The 18,959-nt window shown below is 52.9% G+C and overlaps 1 long non-coding RNA gene across 1 annotated transcript; it reads right to left on the bottom strand.

Annotated features, from left to right (window-relative positions):
• Window positions 1–2,678: 2,678 nt before the first annotated feature.
• Window positions 2,679–17,178, bottom strand: LOC134757825 (uncharacterized). Its single transcript, XR_010132365.1, has 2 exons — window positions 17,100–17,178; window positions 2,679–3,318 (listed from the first exon to the last, which is right to left on the bottom strand). It is a non-coding gene; the product is annotated as an uncharacterized lncRNA (long non-coding RNA).
• Window positions 17,179–18,959: the final 1,781 nt, after the last annotated feature.

Raw genomic sequence — 18,959 nt, 5'->3', positions numbered from 1 at the left:
GCCTGAGGTCTTCATCTGTAGGATGGGTGTTCTGATTCTCGCTTTTGTGGAGATGCGGTGACTGTGAAATGTGCTCATAGGTGTCCAGCAATTGCTCAGGGTAGATGAGCTGAATGAACCCTGGGACTGAAAGTCAGGAGGGCTGGGCACCCTCCCTGCTCTGCCCTAATTTGCTGTGTGAACTTGGACACGTAGCCTAACCTCTCTGGGATTTAGCTGTAAAGCCTGGATGGTGTAAGGCCCCCTGCAGCGTGTGCACTTCATCGTTATTTAGAGCTTCCTGATTTTATTAGGTGGTAACACCTTCCCTGCCCGCCCCGCTACACCTGAGTTTTTCTGCTACAAAGTCCTGCTTCTTGCCAGGGCAGGAGAGGGGCTGGAGAAAGTAGAATGCAGGTCACCTGGGCCTGAAGGGTTCCACTCTGGGGCAGCCCTGCCCCAGGCACATTCTGAGGTTCCTAGAGTGGCATCTTGGGTGATCCATTCATTGATCTGGGACAGAGAAGCTGTGGGTCCCATTTCTCATCCATCTTACAGATGAGCAAACTGAGATTCAGGGGAAACATGACTCACCGGCCCTCAGAGCCTCCTCTTGCCAAAACTCCAGGCCACCCCTGAGGAGCTGGCTGTCGGGAGGCAGGGATCAGACCCTCAAGGGCATCCACAGGCCTCCGACCCTGGCTCGTTCACTAATTCATTTGGCCCATGGTTGGCACCTCCCATCCGCCAGGCTCTATTCTGGGCACTGGGGACACCAAGAAGACTCAGGTGGACTCCTGGCCTCCTCTAGTGGAAAAGACATATGTGAACAGAAACCAAAAGCAATTGAGAGGGGGCTGGATGGGAAGGTGGCTCACGCCTGTAATCCCAGTACTTTGGAAGGCCAAGGTGGGCAGATGGCTTGAGCCCAGGAGTTTGAGACCAGCCTGGGAAACATGGCAAAACCCCATTTTTACAAAAAATACAAAAAAAAAAAATAGCTAGGCATGGTGGCACACTCCTGTAGTCCCAGCTATTCAGGAGGCTAAGGTGGGAGGATCACTTGAGCCTGGGAGGTCGGGGCTGCAGTAAGCTATGATTGCACCACTGCACTCCAGCCTTAGCAACAGGGTGAAACCCTGTCTCAAAAATAAATAAATAAATAAAATAGAAAGAAAGAAATTGAGATGGGCTGGGGACACTGGGGAGGGAGTGATTCATTCTGATCTAAGGATCTGGGGGTGCTTCCTGGAGGAGGAGCACCCACGATGGCTCTTCAACGCCAAGGGTAACTGTGACCATCTTGGGCTTCAGGGCACAGTCTCACCTTCCCAGTCCCCAGTGAGGCAAGTCCTACCCTTAGTCCCACTTTACAGATGAGAAGACTGAAGATCAGAGAGCTGAAGTGATGTGTCCAGGGTCACATGGCTTGAGAGAGGGGCCTGAGCCCATTCCCAAGGTCCCGGCAGGGATCAGTCCCAAGACCAACTGTCCCCAGGCCAAGGAGGCAAGGAAAGACCCCCGCCCCGGGGGCCCCCAACCCATGAGGCCCAGGTCTTCCTCCGGCCTGCCGTCCCCGATGCCCAGTTTCACTTCCCGAAACACAGGCCTATTTTGGATCCTGCTGACTTCCTTTCTCACCCGTGGCCGTTCAGGCTCCGAGGACTGGGCAACCGTAGGATGGATCTGGTGCCCCTGGGCCTTTCCCAACCTGCTCTTACACCACCCTGGAATGGGTGGAACTGCCAGGGCTGCCACCGCCTTCTCCCGGCCCAGCCCGCCATGGCCCCTCAGGGAGGGTACCAACCGCAGGGCACCTGGCAGGGCCCCTGCCACACGCCAGCTCAGAGGTCCTGCTCCCAACCCATGCCAGCCTGAGGCGGACAGAGCAGGAGGCTCTGTCCAAACCCCAGCCCCACAGTGTCCTGGCCTTGTGACCTTGGGCAAATTATTTTCCTCCGTGAGCCTCAGTTTCCTTCTCTGTGACAGGAGATGAGGGTGATCTCCCAACTAGAATTGTTAGGAAAACCACTCAAGTTCAACAGCACGTCATTACCAAGCATCTACCATGCTCCAGGCCTGTTTTGGGCATGGGCCACTCAAAGAACCTTGTCCTCAGGAAGCTGAAATCCTAATGGGGGACAGAGCTGGAATAAACACTATGAATAAGTTCATTAAATGGTACATTGGAAAGTGACGCACATTTTGGAGAAAATGGAGCCGAGAAAGCATGTGTGTGTGATGGAAGGAGATGTGGGGCCATGTTAAACGGGGTGGTTAGGGAGGCCTCCTGGGAAGGTGGCATCTGACAACAGGAAGGAGAAGATGGAGCCGGCCCTGCAGACATCTGAGGAAGGGCACTCCAGGCAGGGGGCCCAGCATGTGCAGACGCCCGCCCGGAGGCAGGAATGCCAAGAAGTTGTGAGTGTGCCGCAGCAAGGGGTTGGGCGAGAGCCTTGGGGACACATGGCCAGAATGGGCAGGGCGACCAGAGCACGAGGCCCTCCGGGGCCAGGCTCAGGACTTTATTCTGAGTGAGGTGGGGAGCCACAGGGGCTTTGGAGTAGGGGAGGGGTGCAGTCTGACTCTTGTTTCAGCCGTTTCCCTCTGGCTGTGTTATGGAGGGTGGGTGGCAGGGCCAGGTTGGAGGTCAGGTGCAGGGAGAGGTTGCTAGGGGTGTCAGCAATGGGGCAGTGAGATGTGGTCAGATTCCGGTTATATTTTGAAGGTGGAGCCAAAGGGATTTGCTGATGGATCAGATGTAAGGGGTGAGAGAAAAGGGCCAGGGGCAGAGATGACTCCACGGCTTCTGGCCTGACCCTCCCGTCTCCTGACTCCCATCCCACGATCCTGCAGGCCAGTCAGTCCCCAGTAGCCAGAGGGGTCTCTTGAGAACCCAAGCCAGATGGTGTCTAGACCTTTCCAATCCAGTGGCTCCCCATGGCTGTGGTCTGGAGTCCACGCTCATTGCTTGGCCTGGCCCCAGCCCACCTACCCAGTCGCTCTTAAGCCCACTGGCCTCAGCTCATACTGTGTGCCAGCCTCGGGGCCTTTCCAGTTGCTACGCTGGGTTCCAGTCTGTTGCTCAACCACTCGGTGGCCCTGGAGATGACACATCTTTTGGGGCGCCCTCAGTTTCTCCGTATGTAAAAGGGTAAGTTTAGACCCCTTGAGCCCTAAAAAGAGTCCTTACGTTTGCACGCTTTGGGATTTCAATCCATGAAGAAGCCGCCCTTCTCCGCCCTTCTCTTGCCTGGTGAGACCTTGGTCAAGGTGCTTCATGCTCCCTGCTCTCTGCAGTCTTATCCACCTTCTGGGGTCTCTCTCAGGTACTTCCGGCTGGAAAAGGAGAGATGTGTTCCTGAGATCATGTTCCTGGAGGAGGGTAAAGATTCAGACAGGCTGGGCACGGTGGCTCATGCCCGTAATCCCAGCCACTTGGGAGGCTGAGGCGGGTGGATCACCTGACATCAGGAGTTCAACACCAGCCTGGCCAACATGGTGAAACCCCACCTCTACTAAATACAAAAAAATTAGCTGGGCGTTGTGGCGCATGCCTGTAATCCCAGCTACTTGGGAGGCTGAAACAGGAGAATCGCTTGAACCTGGGAGGCAGAGGTTTTAGTGAGCTGAGATTGCACCATTGCACTCCAGCCTGGGCAACAAGAGCGAAACTCCATCTCAAAACAAAAAAAAAAGATTCAGACAGACCTGGGTGGGCTGGGAAAGTTCCCTTCCCCACCCTGAGCCTCAGTTTCCTCGCTTGTAGCATGGTGCTCATGATCGCTGAGCAGTCTAGTGACCACAGAGTAGGATGCCTGGTCCACTCAGTCATTCAACAAGCATCCACTGAGTGCCTGCCAGTGGGCAGGGCCTGGGCTGGGTGCTGCATACAGTGGGGACGAAAGATTCAGCCTTGCTGTCACGGAGCTAGCCCCTACAGGCACCAGGCAAATGATGTGATTGACTAACAGGGCACACCTCAGGCCTGGTTTCCTGGGGAGACAGGGCTGTACCTGCACTTCCCACCAATGCCTGCTGCCCAAGTTCTCCCCAGCCTGCCAGCCCCAGCCCAGGACCTCTCTCCAGGACTCCACTCCCCAGGGCCAACTCAACTCTGTCTTCACCCTTTGGTTCCTGGGCTCTTCAGAGCAAGTGACCCCAAAAGCAGGCTCGGGCATGCGCCCTGTTTCTGCAAGTCACAGCCTGTGGGACTTAGACAAGACACTGGCCTTAGCCTTGGTTTTCACACTTGTAAAGTGGGAGAATAATAGAGTCTGCTTTCTTTCTTTTTTTTTTTTTTACGGAGTCTCGTTCTGTCGCCCAGGCTAGAGTGCACTGGTGTGATCTTGGCTCACTGTAACCTCCGCCTCCTGGGTTCAAGCAATTCTCCTATCTCAGCCTCCCAAGTAGCTGGGATTACAGGCACCCGCCACCACGTCCAACTAATTTTTGTATTTTTAGTAGACAAGGGGTTTCTCTACGTTGGCCAAACTGGTCTTAACTCCCGACCTCAAGTGATCTGCCCACCTCGACCTCCCAAAGTGCTGGAATTACAGGCATGAGCCGCCATGCCCGGCCTTGAGCCTGATTTTTATAGGGCACTTGTGAGGAGTCAGTGGGTTGTGAGGTAGCAGTGAGCTCAAAGAACAGTCGCTGTGATCTTTGAAGCCCTTCTCTGACATTTTCTCCAGTGGCCCTGAGGGCACAAAGCTGAGAGCTGATACTTCTTACGCCAGAGCCTTGGTACAGAGAGAGGACTTAGTCACTCCCCTTGTTCCTGGCCAGGTCAGCTCCAGAGTTCATGTTTATTAGAAACTGTCTCAGACCTTCCCTGCTCTGGGTACTTTGTTCTATTGACTAGTTAACCCAGAATTCCCCCATTTCACAGATGAGGAAACTGAGGTACAGAGAGGTTAAAAGCACCCGAGCAAGGTCACACAGCTGGTGAGTGGCAGAGCTGGGGTTCTAACCCAGGCCGCCTGGCACTATCCTGCTACCCAAATCCTTAGAGCGCTTCTGCCAACATTATCCACTCCCATGGGTTGCCCTGTGGTGTGATCCGTCATCTGAAGCCTCAGGGTCATCCAGGGTCAAAGCCAGGAATCCTCTGCCTCAGCCTAGCAGGAGAAAGGTATCAGAGTTCAAAAACTACAGATTCCCAGCCGAGTGCGGTGGTTCCCGCCTGTGATTACAGCTACTCAGGAGGCCAAGGCGGGAGGATCGCTTGAGCTTAGGAGTTCAAGACCAGCCTGGGCAACATAGCAAGGCCCTGTCTTTACAAAAAAATTTAAAAAATTAGCCAGGCATGGTGGTGCATGCCTATAGTCCCAGCTACATGGGAGGCTGAGGCAGGAGGATTGCTTGAACCTGGAAGTTGGAGGTTGCAGTGAGCTGCGATCACACCATCCTGGGCGACAGAGCCAGAAACCATCCATTTATTTTATTTTATTTATTATTATTACTATTTTTGAGATGGAGTCTCGCTCTGTCGCCCAGGCTGGAGTGCAGTGGTGCGATCTCGGCTTACTGCAAGCTCCGCCTCCCGGGTTCACGCCATTCTCCTGCCTCAGCCTCCCGAGTAGCTGGGACTACAGGCGCCCGCCACCATGCCCGCCTAATTTTTTGTGTTTTTAGTAGAGACGGAGTTTCACCGTGTTAGCCAGAATGGTCTCGATCTCCTGACCTCGTGATCCGCCCACCTCAGCCTCCCAAAGTGTTAGGATTACAGGCATGAGCCACTGTGCCTGGCCAAAACCATCAATTTAAAAAGAAAAAAGAATTATAGATTCCTATTGTCCCCACCTTGCTATTGACTGGCTGAGAACACCCTAGGCTGATCCCTGCCCTCTGTGCCTGTTCCTGCCTTTGTCAGATGGAGAGCAGAAAGCCCTCCCAGCTTCATCACCCCTGCGGTCATACCTCAGCCCTGTCCTGTGCCTGCCATGTGAGCCTTCTTCCAGCCAGCATCCCTCTGGGGCTGTTTTCCTTGTCTGGCAAATGGAGCTGACACTACCTGCCCTTGTGGAGCCCTCAGCTGGCTGGGAGAGCCCCCGAGAGAGCGCAGACGTGGGTGTGCACTGTAAACAGCACGCACCCCTCGGGGCTCCCCGTGTCTCCCAGCCCACCTTCTGAAGGCAGGGCCTCTCACCACCTCAGCTCCCAGGGAAGGGTGGAGCCCCTCAGGTCCTCAGCGGCCTCCCCTCTTCCTCACCACCAGGTCTGCTCTGCATGGGTGCCTGGAGGGAGGAGCTTTTGTGAGCAGAGACAGCCCTATACTGGTCCCAAAGAATGGGGAGGTCGTCTGCCCACCCATTCAACGGCTGAGCATCTCCTCTGTGCCAGGCCCTGTGCTGGGTGTCAGGGGCACCACAGGGACAAAGACAGATCCAGTCTCTGACCTCATAGAATTCACAGCCAGGGGTGCGGCGGACAGTTCTCAATCAAGGAACAACATAAATGTGAAATGCAGGGATGGTTAAGTATTACAAAGGAGGGGCATAGGACTCTGTGAGAGTGTGTCCTGGAGGAGGGGTCTGGGGGTGTTCAGGAGGTGATGATGGAGCTGAGTGCTGTTAAGGATGAGTTGGAGCTAATCAGGTGAATTTGGCCGGGCGCAGTGGCTCACACCTGTGATCCCAGCAATTTGGGAGGTTGAAGTGGGTGGATCACTTGAGCTCAGGAATTCGACACCAGACTGGCCAACACGTGAAACCCCGTCTCTCCTAAAAATACAAAAATTAGCCAGGCGAGGTGGTGGTGGGTGCCTGTAGTCCCAGCTACCTGGGAGGCTGAGGCAGGAGAATCGGTTGAACCCAGGAGGCGGAGGTTGCAGTGAGTCAAGATTACACCACTGCACTCCAGCCTGGGCAACAGAGCAAGACTCCATCTAAAAAAAAAATAGGTGAATTTGTGGTAAGCGGGGGAAGGGCTTGTGCAAAGGTCCTAGGGTGGGAGGGAGCTGGAAAATTCCAGGAAGCAAAGGAAGGTCAGTGTATCTGAACTGCCCAGTGATGGCCAGGGAGGCGAGCAGGGGTCAGACCTCACTGGGCCGGTTGTGGATTTCACAGAGCCAAGAGAGAAGAATCTCAAAACCATCCAAACTCCTCATGGCACAGATGGGGAAACCGAGGCCCCGTTGGGTAAGGGACATGGCCAAAGTCAGAGAAAGTCGGGGGCGGACCCAGGGCTAGGACCCAGGCTTCCTAACTTCTGCCCAGGCCATTTTTTGCATCTGGGTAGTGGCCTGAGAAGAGGAGGAGAAAACCAACACGACTTAGCGCCTGCAGTGTGGCTGGAGTGCTGCGTGTATCTGCACATGCACACACTTCACCGCTGGGCCCCTGCACCTGAGACTAAGGCCTTGGCCCTAGGAATCCCTTCTAAAAAGAGAGGAAAGGGAACCTGCGGAGGTGATCTGATGCAGCCCCCTGCCACTGACTCAAGGCCTCACCCCACTGTTGCCTTTGAAATGCTCTGTAGCAAATAGGAATTATAATCCCCATTTTGTGGACGAGCAAACCGAGGGAGGGAAAAAATGAGGCAGTGACCCAAAGTCCCACGGGATCTGTACTGTCTTGACTCCTAGCTTAGTGCTCTTTCCTAGGCCAAGCACAGCCCAGGTTTTAGCCATCCGGCAGGGCAGAAGTCCCTCCTGCTGTCTAACTGAAATCTCTCTTGCTTTCATATGTTAGCTTCTTATTTGGCTTGCTGAAGACATGGAGAAGCTCCGTGTTCCACCTCATGGTCCCTGACTATCCACCTTGAAGGGGACTGAGCTGGGGGTAGGAGACTCAGGGACTTCCCCTACCACAACACCACAAACCTGAACCCAGGGTGTGAGTTTGCTGGGGTGGGGTGGGGAAGGTGGCAGGCCATTTGCCAGTGAGCCTTTCCTCTGAGGGAAGGTTCTGGGAAACCTCTAGAAGAATTCCCCAGGGGCGAAGCCCTTCTGGATCACCCCAAGGACAGACACTCTCCCCGGGATGCAGCTGCCCAGGGGCTGAGCTCATGGCCAGTGGCTGGCAGAACTCAAGGCCTCAGATCCACCCCCATGGCTAGAGGCAGCCTTGCGTCTCCTCCACATACATGCCTGTACGACTTGCTTGTCAGAAACCACTCAACAAAATCCAATTTATAGAGCCAATATGAAAATGTGGGGAAAATTCCTCTAAACAAAAACCACCTTTTTTCAAGTCAGGGAGGAGGAAGGCCCAACATCTGGGCTTCCACAGGAGCAGGCCCCATGTGGGAGGTCAGCCCAGCCTGGACCTGGTATTTAATTGGCATCTTTCTCCAGAGAGAACCACAGCTCTCCAAGATGTCAAGGCTCAGTGTGTCTGGTATTTCCTGAGAAGTCTAAGGTTATAGAGATGCTGGTGGCAATTTATTGGGGGCCTACTATGTGCTGGGCACTGTGCTAAGTGCTTTTTTTTTTTGAGACGGAGTCTCGCTCTGTTGCCCAGGCTGGAGTACAGTGGCTCTTGGCTCACTGCACCCTGCGCCTCCTGGGTTCAAGCGATTCTCCTGCCTTAGCCTCCCAAGTAGCTGGGATTACAGGTGCCCACCACCATGCCTGGCTAATTTTTGTATTTTTAGTAGAGATGGGGGTTCACCATGTTGGCCAGGCTGGTTTCGAACTCCTGGCCTCAAGTGATCTTCCCACATCGGCCTCCCAAAGTGCTGGGATTACAGAAGTGAGCCGCTGTCCCCGGCCTGTGCTAAGTGCTTTTATGTGGACCATTTCACTTAAACCCTGACAACAACCCCATAAAGGAGGTGCTGTTATTGTCAACACCTTATGGATGAGGACATTGAAACTCAGAGGGGCTAAGTCACTCAGTCAAGGTCACACAGCTGGTGAGAGCGGGCACAAGACTCAAATGCAGGCAGTCTGGCTCCAGAGCCCTCACTCTTAACGTTTTGGGCCTGAGGCAGTGGGATGTAGAGAGGAGGGCACTGGGGGACACAAGGCTGGACTGAGGGCCCAGATCTGCCATCAAGTGCCTGGATGAGTCTCTGTCCCTTTCTGGGCCTCAGTTTCCCCATTCCTAAAATGGACCAGATGACCTCAAACTGTTGCCTAGGCCAGCTTTGGCATTCTCTCCCTTTCAGGGAGGGTTGAAGTGCTATTATTAGCACGTGAATGCCTCTGAGAAGTCCTGCAGTAAAGAAAACCCAGTGAGTGGTTAACTGGAAAAGGTGACCAGCAAAAATAGTTACCTAATGGTTTGCAAGGATTTCACGAATATGAACTTGGATTGAGTGCCCTGTCGGTAAGTCAGTCAGTTGACAACTATTTATTAATAGGCCCTTTGGGAGATGAAAAATGAACAAGACATAACCCTGTCTTTGAGTAGCTCCTTGTCAGGGAAGAAGGTAGCCAGGTGGAAGAGAATAACCACATCAGGTGGTCACTGCATGAAGGAGACCAGCCGGGGAGCTTGAGGTGCCAGGAGAGAACAGATATCTTACCCTGCCTAGGGGTCAAGGGAAGCATGGCAGACGCAGTGACAATCAAATGGGATCTTGAAGGATGAGTAGGAGTTTTTCAGGAAGAGAATTGGTGGGGAAGGGCAGTCCCAGTGATTGAGGGGAACAGCATATACAGGTGATCCCCAACTTAACAAGGGATCAACTCACAATTTTTCGACTTTACGATGGTGCCAAAGTGATATGCATTCAGCATACTCCTTGACTACAAAGGGGTTACGTCCAGGTAAACCCACTGTTAGAATAAGTTGGAAATGCGGTAAGTTAAAAGCGTATTTTTGCTGGGTGCTGTGGCTCACACTTGTAATCACAGCACTTTGGGAGGCCAATGTGGGTGGATCGCTTGGGCCCAGGAATTTGAGACCAGCCTGGGCAACATGGCAAAACCCTATCTCTACAAAAAATACAAAAATTAGCCAGGCATGATGGTGCACACCTGTGGTCACAGCTACTTGGGAGGCTGAGGCAGGAGTATCACTTGAGCTCAGGAGGTGGAGGCTGTAGTGAGCCGTGATCTCACCACTGCACTTCAGCCTGGGCAACAGAGTGAGACCTTATCTCTAAAAACAAAACAAAACAAACAAAACCAACCAACTGAACAAACAAACAAAAAAATGCACTTTTGACTGGCTTACAATGATATTTTCAACTTACAATGGGTTTATCAGGACTTAACCACATTGTAAGTCAAGGAGCATCCGAACAAGTCTGAACGCAGTCTTGCTGTTCAGGGGAATGGAAGGTTCAGTGTGGTTGGCACAGAGAGAAGTAGAGGCTGGAACAAGATAGTGAAAGGCCTTGAATGCCACACCAAGGAGTTTGAACTTTATTCTGGTGTACCAGAAGGGAAAACCTAGAGGCCAGGAGTGCAGAGAGGAGGCTGGTACAGCCATCTGGGCCAGACCAGAGGGGGTCTGACTGCACTGAACAAATGGTACATCCGTCAGGGCTCATGGGGTTGCAGGAAATCCAGCACTGAGAGACCTAAGTGAAGAAGAAAAGGGCCTTTAGGTGTGGTTGAATCCAGGGGCTCAAAGGGTGTTGTCAGAAATCTTTTTTTCTGAGATGGAGTCTCGCTCTGTCACCCAGCCTGGAGTACAATGGCGTGATCTTGGCTCACTGCAACCTCTGCCTCCCAGGTTCAAGTGATTCGCCTGCCTCAGCCTCCCGAGTGGCTGGGATTACAGGCATGCTCCACCACACCCAGCTAATTTTTGTATTTTTAGTAGAGACGGGGTTTTGCCATATTGGCCAGGCTGGTCTCGAACTCCTGACCTCAGGTGATCCACCTGCCTCGGCCTCCCAAAGTGCTGGGATTACAGGCGTGAGCCACCGCACCCGGCCGGTGTTCTCAGAAATCTGGTCACAATCACAGTGGTTGGGGCATGGGATGTTTTCAGTGGCCTAGTCATTCAATGCTTTCAGTGGTCAGGTCAGTATGGCTCCAGCAACATGCTCTGAATATGAAGGAGGTGGTTTCTCAAAGGGATTTCAAGATGCTGTTACCAGGAGAAGAAAGTTGCTATGCAGGTAAAAGCAGCAGCCCTTCTTGGTGGATGGCGAGTGCTGCGGACTTGAGAGGAGGATGGGCACTTTCCCAGCCCAGGCGCCCGGCGGTTCTGAGGCTGAGGCATGTAACTCAGGGCTGGTGTGGTCAGGGCAGGCTTCACGGAGGAAATGGCCTAGAAGGAAGACCTGAGCAATCAGGTAGGGTCTGGGTAGACAGAGTGGGCATTGCAGGAGAAGGGGCCAAGAGAACAGAGGTGCAGAGGTGAGAATGAGCCGTAAGTGTTTGGCTGCCTGTGCCATGCCAGGTCCAGAGAGCTGGTAGAGGGAGGTGAGGCTGAAGCTAGATGTTAGAGGTTCTCGAAGGCCAAGCACACTCTGGCCTGACTAGCAGTCCTCTTACAACATATAGGTCAGGGGGAAACAGTGGCTTCATTGCTCAGCAGCCTCCCATGGCTCCCCATGTCCCACCAGGGAGGCCCAAGGCTTAGCCAAGCATTCAAAGCCCCAGCATGCCCACTGCTGGGCCCTGGTGCTCTCCTAGGTGGGCATGCCCGCCACAGTGCAAACAGATTGCTCCCTTTTCCCTCCAGACCTCTACTCGGCTGCTTCTCTGGCCTAAAACACACTCACCCTTTGGTATCTCCATCTACCCGCTGAAGGCCGGTTAAAGGTCTCAGCCTTAAGGAAGCCTCCCATGGAAAGCGCCTACTCTCAGTTTTCAACTCCCAGAGCTCTTCCTTTTTATTTTTATTTATTATTTATTTATTTATTTATTTATTTTTGAGATGGGATCTCACTCTGTCACCCAGGCTGGAATGCAGTGGCCACTGAAAGCACTCCACACCCCCCTGACCACTATGATTGTGACCAGATTTCTGACAATCATAGCTCACTGCAGCCTCCAACTCCTGGGCTCAAGCAATCTTCCTGCCTCAGCCTCTTGAGTAGCTGGAACTACAGGTGCACACCACCACATCCCACTAATTTTAAAAATTTTTTGTAGAGACGGGGTTTCACTATGTTGCCCAGGCTGGTCTCAAGCTCCTGGCCTAAAGTAATCCTCCTACCTTAGCCTCACAAAGCCATGAGATTATAGGTATGAGCCACGGTGCCCAGCCAAGAGCTTTTTTTTAGTGTTTTTTTTTTCTTTTTTCTTTTTCTTTTTTTTTTGAGACAAGACTGGAGTGCAATGGCATGATCTCAGCTCGCTGCAACCTCCGTTTCCCAGGCTCAAGCGATTCTCCTGCCTCAGCCTCCCGAGTAGCTGGGATTACAGGCGTGCACCACCACACCTGGCTAATTTTTGTATTTTTAGTAGAGATGGGGTTTCACCATGTTGGCCAGCCTGGTCTTAACTCCTGACCTGAAATGATCCACCCACCTCAGCCTCCCAAAGTGCTGGGATTACAGGTGTGAGCCACGGTGCCAGGCCTGTTTTTTTTTGTTTTTTTTTTAATGCCCATTGGCCCAGCCAGCCTGAGTGGGGCGGCATGGCAGTAATGTGCCCTGGCTTTACAGCCAGGCAAATCTGGGTGCAAACCCTCCTCTTGCCCCACCACTAGCTGTGCGACCTCAGCACATTTAAGCCCTGTATGAGGCTTAAATGTGGTTATAGGTACGAAGTTCTTGGCACATAGTAGGCCCTCATGCAGCTCTCACCATTTTGGTTATTTGAAATATGTCCACTTCAACCCTCTATGAGCTCAGGCCAGGCAGGAACCACACTTGTTTTTTTTTCTGCCCGCACTGCCTGGCACACAGAAGGGGACTGACTTGTAAGGGCTGACCTATCAATTTTCCTGGGCTGGGCAGACCCAGGCTCCCCTCCCCTCCCTGCCTGGGTGAGGCTGGGGTAGGCCCGAGGGCCCTACACCTGCTCCCTGAGACTGACCCAGCAGGCTGCTGGGTGCCAGCATCCAGCATCAATAAATTACTGGTGAGTTCAGGTGACGGGACAGATCCAGTGTCAGCTTCCTTTGTGTCCTGCAGAGAGGCTCAGGCCCTGGGATCCCCCTTCACAGGCCTCCCCCAACAAGGGCTCCATCGAAATGACAGAGTTGCCCACCTACTGTGTGCCAGGCCCCACCTAGGCACTTTGCACTGTATTTGATTGACGCTTCACAAAGATTCTGCAAAGCAGGCACTAGCTCCGTTTTACAGATGAGGAAACCGAGGCTTAATGAAGGGAAGTGACTTGCCAAAGACAAAATGAATATAAGCAAAAAAGGCCCCTGCCTCTCCAATTCAGCGGAAATCTTCCTGGATCTCATTGCAGTGTATAGTCAAAATACACACACACACACACACACACACACACACTCTCTCTCTCTCTCTCTCTCTCTCTCTCTCAGGGATTTTCATTCATTCATTTATTCAGTAAACACATATGGGACACCTACTATGTGTCAGGTATTGTTCTGGATGTTGGAGATACTGCAGTGAACAGGACAGAGCTCTGCCCTCTAGGAATGTACATTCCAGTAGGTGAGATGAACAGAGACAGGAAACAAATACATATGTATTATAAAGGAAGGTGGCACTGAGTCTATGAGGATGAATCAAGTAAGGAACGGGAATGGAGGGCCACTGGGGGACTTTTAAGAAGGGCAGTCAAGGAAGGCTCCTCAGGGGAGGTGACATTTGAATGAAATCCCTCGACAAATTAGTTCTCTTATCTCTTTATGCTTTCGTTTCTGGAAAAAAGGGGATGCTGGACTCGAGCGGGTCTCAAACTCTGCAAGGTGGACAGAATTTTTTCCCACTCAGTCGTAATTCCGGCACGGGCCACTGCAGGAGTAGAGACACTTTTCTCCTCCCCTCCACTTTGCCCAGTGCTCCATCTTCTGGTCCAAAGGACCCTTAGGGCACTTAGAGTGGGACTTCTCGAAGGTGCTGATCTGGGCGCCCCGCTCCCCTGCCATGTGTTCTCATGGCAACCTTTTTTTCTGAGACAGAGTCTCACTCTGTTGCCCAGGCTGGAGTGAAGTGGTATGATCTTGGATCACTGCAACCTCTGCCCGCTGGGTTCAAGCAATTCTCCTGCCTCCGCCTGCGGAGTAGCTGGGATTACCGGTGCCCACCACCACACCTGGCTAATTTTTGTATTTTTAGTGGGGCGGGGGGGTGGGGTTTCACCATATGGGCCAGGCTGGTCTCAAACTCCTGACCTCAGGTGATCTGCCCACCTTGGCCTCTCAAAATGTTGGGATTACAGGCGTGAGCCACCACACCCAGCCTCATGGCAACTTTTTGTTTTTAATTCTAAACCCATTTGTTATGATTTTTTTTTTCTTTTTTGAGACAGTCTCACTTTGTCTCCCAGGCTGGAGTGCAGTGGCACAATCGTAGCTCACTGTAGCCTCTACCTCCAGGGCTCAGGCAATCCTTCCACCTCAGCCTCCCAAGTAGCTGGGACTACAGGTGCACACCACCACCGCTGGCTAATTTTTTTGTACTTTTTTGTAGACACGGGGTTTGGACATTTTGTCCGGGCTGGTCTTGAATTCCTGGGCTCAAGCAATCCACCCACCTTGGTCTCCCAAAGTGCTGGGATTACAGGGGTGAGCCACTGTGCCTGGCCTGTCGTGATCTTTTGAAAGTCAGCTAGTCCCTGAGCTTCATGGGTCAGGCCCCTCTTGTTTATTACTGTATTCCAAACACCAAGCGTGGTGGCTGACATACAGAAGATGCCCAAATAAACGTCTGAATGATGGATGGGCATAATGACAATAGGAGCTAGCATTTGTTGAGTGCTTATTCTCATGACAGCCCTGTGAGTTAGGGATAATTATTAATATTCCCATTTTATCGGCATTGAACACTGAGGCTTAGAGAGATTAAGGGACTCAGTCACTCAACAGCAGAGCCTGTTAGGAGAAGCACAATAAATGCTGATGGATGGATTGATTATGGAGGAAGCATAGTAGCATGGTGGAAAATGCTGTAGACTTCAGTCTAGCACCTGCTTTTTGAGGATAAGCCCATTCATTCATCCATTCATTCATTTGGTCAGTTGGTTGCTTATTTATCCATTTATTCAATAATGATTAAGCCTTAGCTCCTGTGCTGGGCACTGGTCAACACAGGTAATGAGGCCATCGTGAAATGCTGTGGTCAGAGCTGGGAGGGGGAAAGCCCAAGGCTCTATGAGTGACCAGAGAAAGCCCCTGACCCAACCTGAGAGGTCAGGAGGCCTTTCTAGAGAGGTGGGCATACAGCAGCGGCTCAGCATGGCTGGCAGACTGCAGGGGGATGCTATAGAATAGGGGGATGGCAGGTGGTGGCACAAGCCCTTGATAGAAGGGGCACCAGCACCCAGTGGTGGAAACTACCTCTCCCCAAGGCTCTGGGGCCTCTCTGCTCTTCCTGGCCCTTGCGTGGACAGGCCTCTGTGGGAGCCTGAGTCACTCTGCCCCACCCCAGGCCTGGAACTTCCTGTGGCACAGTCAGGGCCACCTCACTGTCGAGTTGCAGGCATCCCCGCTCATCTGGGCCCAGGGTCAGAGCTCAGTGAAAGGCAGGTGATCTGGGCCAAATCAGGCAAAGGCCAGGTACCTGGTTCTGTCCTGCGGCCCTGAGCCTCTTTGCTCCTGTGGGACTCAGTTTACCCATCAGAGGCAGGGATTGGACTGTATACTCTGAGAACCCTTCACCAAGCTCTTGTGACCCATTACGTTACTATCTGTATTCAGAGTGGACGTGAGCCCTGGGGGCTCGGACTCCCTGTGCTTCAACTCCAGTCTCCCTTGGACACCTGGACTAAGTGTGAAAAAAAAAAAAAAATCCAGAGGCTGGGCATGGTGGCTCATGCCTGTAATCCCAGCACTTTGGGACTCCAAAGCAGGAGAATCACTTGAGCCCAGGAGTTTGAGAGCAGCCTGGGCAACAAAGAGAGACTCTGTCTCTACAAAAAATAATTTAAAAAAAAAATAGCTGGGTGTGGTGGTGCATGCCTGTGGTCCCAGCTACTGAGGAAGCTGAGGTGGGAGGATCACTTGAGCCTGGGAGGTAGAGACTCCAGTGAGCAGCAATTGCACCACAGCACTCAGCCTGGGAGACAGAGCGAGACCCTGTCTCAAAATTTTTAAAAATGCAGAGGATCTCCTGGCCTTTGATTCATGGGGCAGCCTACTTTGTCCTTTGGCAGGTGTCTGGAATGGAAATCAAAAAGGAGCAGCTGCCCCCTGGGACCATGATTGCATCCCCCCAGGAGTTGGGCATTGTGGGAGACTTACCCCACACCCCACCCAGCATGCCCCTCCTAAAGGACCCCAGTGACACGGATAGGCTGAAGACCCAGGGTCTGTTTCTGCAAAAGTGGGGATGGGCCGCAGTAGGCTGTTCTCACTCATTGGCCATTCTCACTCCTTGGCTGTTCCACTCTCCCAGGAGCCCTTGGGGCAAGAGGCTGGGACATGCCTGGTGCAGTGAGCTGTCACACAGTAGGGACACCTCCAGGCCTCTGACCTCCAAGACCACAGACCTCTGGACCCCTGCAGCTGCCCTCCTCTCCTCACTTCTTCTCTACCCCACAGTCCTGCTCGTTTAAAACTCGCCAGTAGCTCCCATAGCAGCTGGAATGCCATCCAAAGTATTTCCCAGGGTCTTCAAGACTCCTGCCCTCCAACCCCTCCTCCCTCACTTCAGTCTCACCACACTGGACAACTTCCAGCTTTTAGAAAATGCCAATCTCCTCCCACCTTGGGGCTTTTGCCCTTGCTCTTCCCTCTTCCTGGAATGCAGGAACAGCATGCCTTGGCACCTGTCATTTAAGTCACTGCTCAGATGCTACCTCCTTAGAGGGGCCTTCCCTGATCCCCCTAAGAAAAGCAGCCCCTTCTACGCATTATTTGCTATCACAGCTCTCTCTTTCCTTTGGGGCCCATTCCCCGGGCTGTTGTGATCAATAGCTGGTTTGTTCAATAGCCATCTTCCATACCCATTGGTGCACTGCCGTAGGGCAGGGACCTTGGGGATCCCATGACCATATCCCAAGCCCCTGCTGCACAATGGCTGCTAAACAAATGTTTGTTGAATGAATGAAGCACAAAAAGCGTCAACAATGCCTGTCTTCCTCCTTGAATACTTCGAGGCCCCATGAGGGAGAAAATGGCACTTACTGGGCACCCGTCACAGGTCAGGCACTCTCATCCTGTTGAATCTCTACATCTGTGACATCCTGTCCTGCTATACAGATGATGAAGTAGGGGCTCAGTGACCTGCCTGAGGTTACCCAGCAAAGGGTGGAATGATGGCTTCATTCCATTGTGAAGTAGCCAAGTGGGACCTGTGAGCATGAAGAATGCCATGCCAAATAATCAACAGGATTCACTTCCAAATCTGACTCTACCTGAAGCCCATGTTCTTTTCATTATACTATACATTCTGCCGTGCCAGAACTCAGCCCAAGATTCACAACCAGGTTTTTAGCTTCTGAAAGGCAGGCAAAGACCCAGACTGGGTGGAGAGGTGGTCCGGCTTAGTGGTTATTGAAGTGGGTCCTGGAACTGGACAGAGAGACCAGGGCTCACACAAGGACCCCACCACCCAGGCACAGGGCATATTTGCCACAGTTATCATTACCATTGCCAGGCTAGAGCATCTCTGCTCTCAGGAAGAGTCTGCTGGAAGGATAACCGTCAAGGGACACATGGAAAAAGTCAGGGTCTGAGCTTCTTAATCACAGAAGCCCCTGCGCCCCTGGGGCTGGCCTTTGGGTAGTGCCTTCCCCGCTCTGAGTGGTCACCTCTTAAAAACGGGCATGCATACCAGCATAGATCCAAAAAGAGCTCTTGGGAAGATAAAGAGGAAAAATGACTGTGGAGTTGTTGGTGTATATAAAGTAACATGAAATGTAAATTATCTAAAAATAATCTCCCATGTGAAATGCAGAGAGAGGTTGGGACTTGGGAGACCTCTAGGGTTCTTTCAGCATTTACTGGCACCTACTGTGTGCCAGGTGTTGTGCTAGGGCCTGTGCATATGAGGATGGGTCAGATATGGCCCTGAGCATCTGGAGCTCCCTGTCTACTGGGGGAAGTGAGCCAGGTATACACAGCGTGGGGCTCTCTCCGAGGGCGGTGAAAGGGGAAGAGTTTGTGTGTGATATGGCAGCAGCAGCCAGATGCACATGAGCTGAAACCGCCCCCCCCCCCCTCCTTCCTGCATGACCTTGAGCAGGTCAGGCCACCTCTCCAAGCCCCAGGTCTTCATCTGTAAAATGGAGCCATTCCCTCTGCCTCTCAGAGTTGCCAGGACATGGCACGTCGTAGGTCCTGGGGTGGGGGACTTTGGGATGGGAGTAGACAGTAGTTCCTACGCAGGAAACGGTCCTGCACTAGCCAAAGTCTGGGCCTCAGGACTTGGATGGTGACTTGCCTGCAGGAGTGTCATGGGGACATGGGGTGGACCCCAGGGGACAGCTGGGAGAGAAGTGCAGCAATTCCTCATGACCTGTTAAGGAAGTAGGGGGTAGGGGTACAGAAATCCTGGGGAATTGGCCTGTGCCTTTATTTATGTTGGTAATTTCATTAAGGGGGAGGGGACCAGCTAGCTCTACCCAAGGTCAGATCTGCCCAGGTAGGAGGGGGGCGGTGGGGCTACCTGAGTTTACTCAGCAAGAGATTCTAGGTCAAGGCGCACTCGGGAAGGCAGGGTGTCTCAGGATGAGTTTGTGGATGTGTTGAGAGTTTTCTGAAGCGGAGGTGGGATTGGGCTGAGGCCACAGGCGACTTCCCAGGGGGCCTGGGCCTGTCCCAGAGCAGTGGGGCAGGCAAGCAGAGGCAAAGCTGGCCAAACTTCGGGGAATTCAGGGTGAGGCAAAAGGAGAGGAAGTTTGGGGGCCCCGAAGGGCGGCGATGTGGGGTTCCCCCAGGGGAACACTGCTCTTCTGGCTTCGGCTCACGGGAGAGGTCAAGCCACTTGCGGGAGCGAGGGAGGGGGAGCCTGCCCTACACCTCCCCGGCCGGGCTAAGTGGGGA

This window comes from Gorilla gorilla, chromosome 21, assembly GCF_029281585.2.
Source record: "Gorilla gorilla gorilla isolate KB3781 chromosome 21, NHGRI_mGorGor1-v2.1_pri, whole genome shotgun sequence".
In the NCBI taxonomy this organism is placed as follows: Eukaryota; Metazoa; Chordata; class Mammalia; order Primates; family Hominidae; genus Gorilla; species Gorilla gorilla.
Note: the sequence above shows the minus strand (reverse complement) of the source record. Positions and strands in the feature narration are given on the sequence as shown.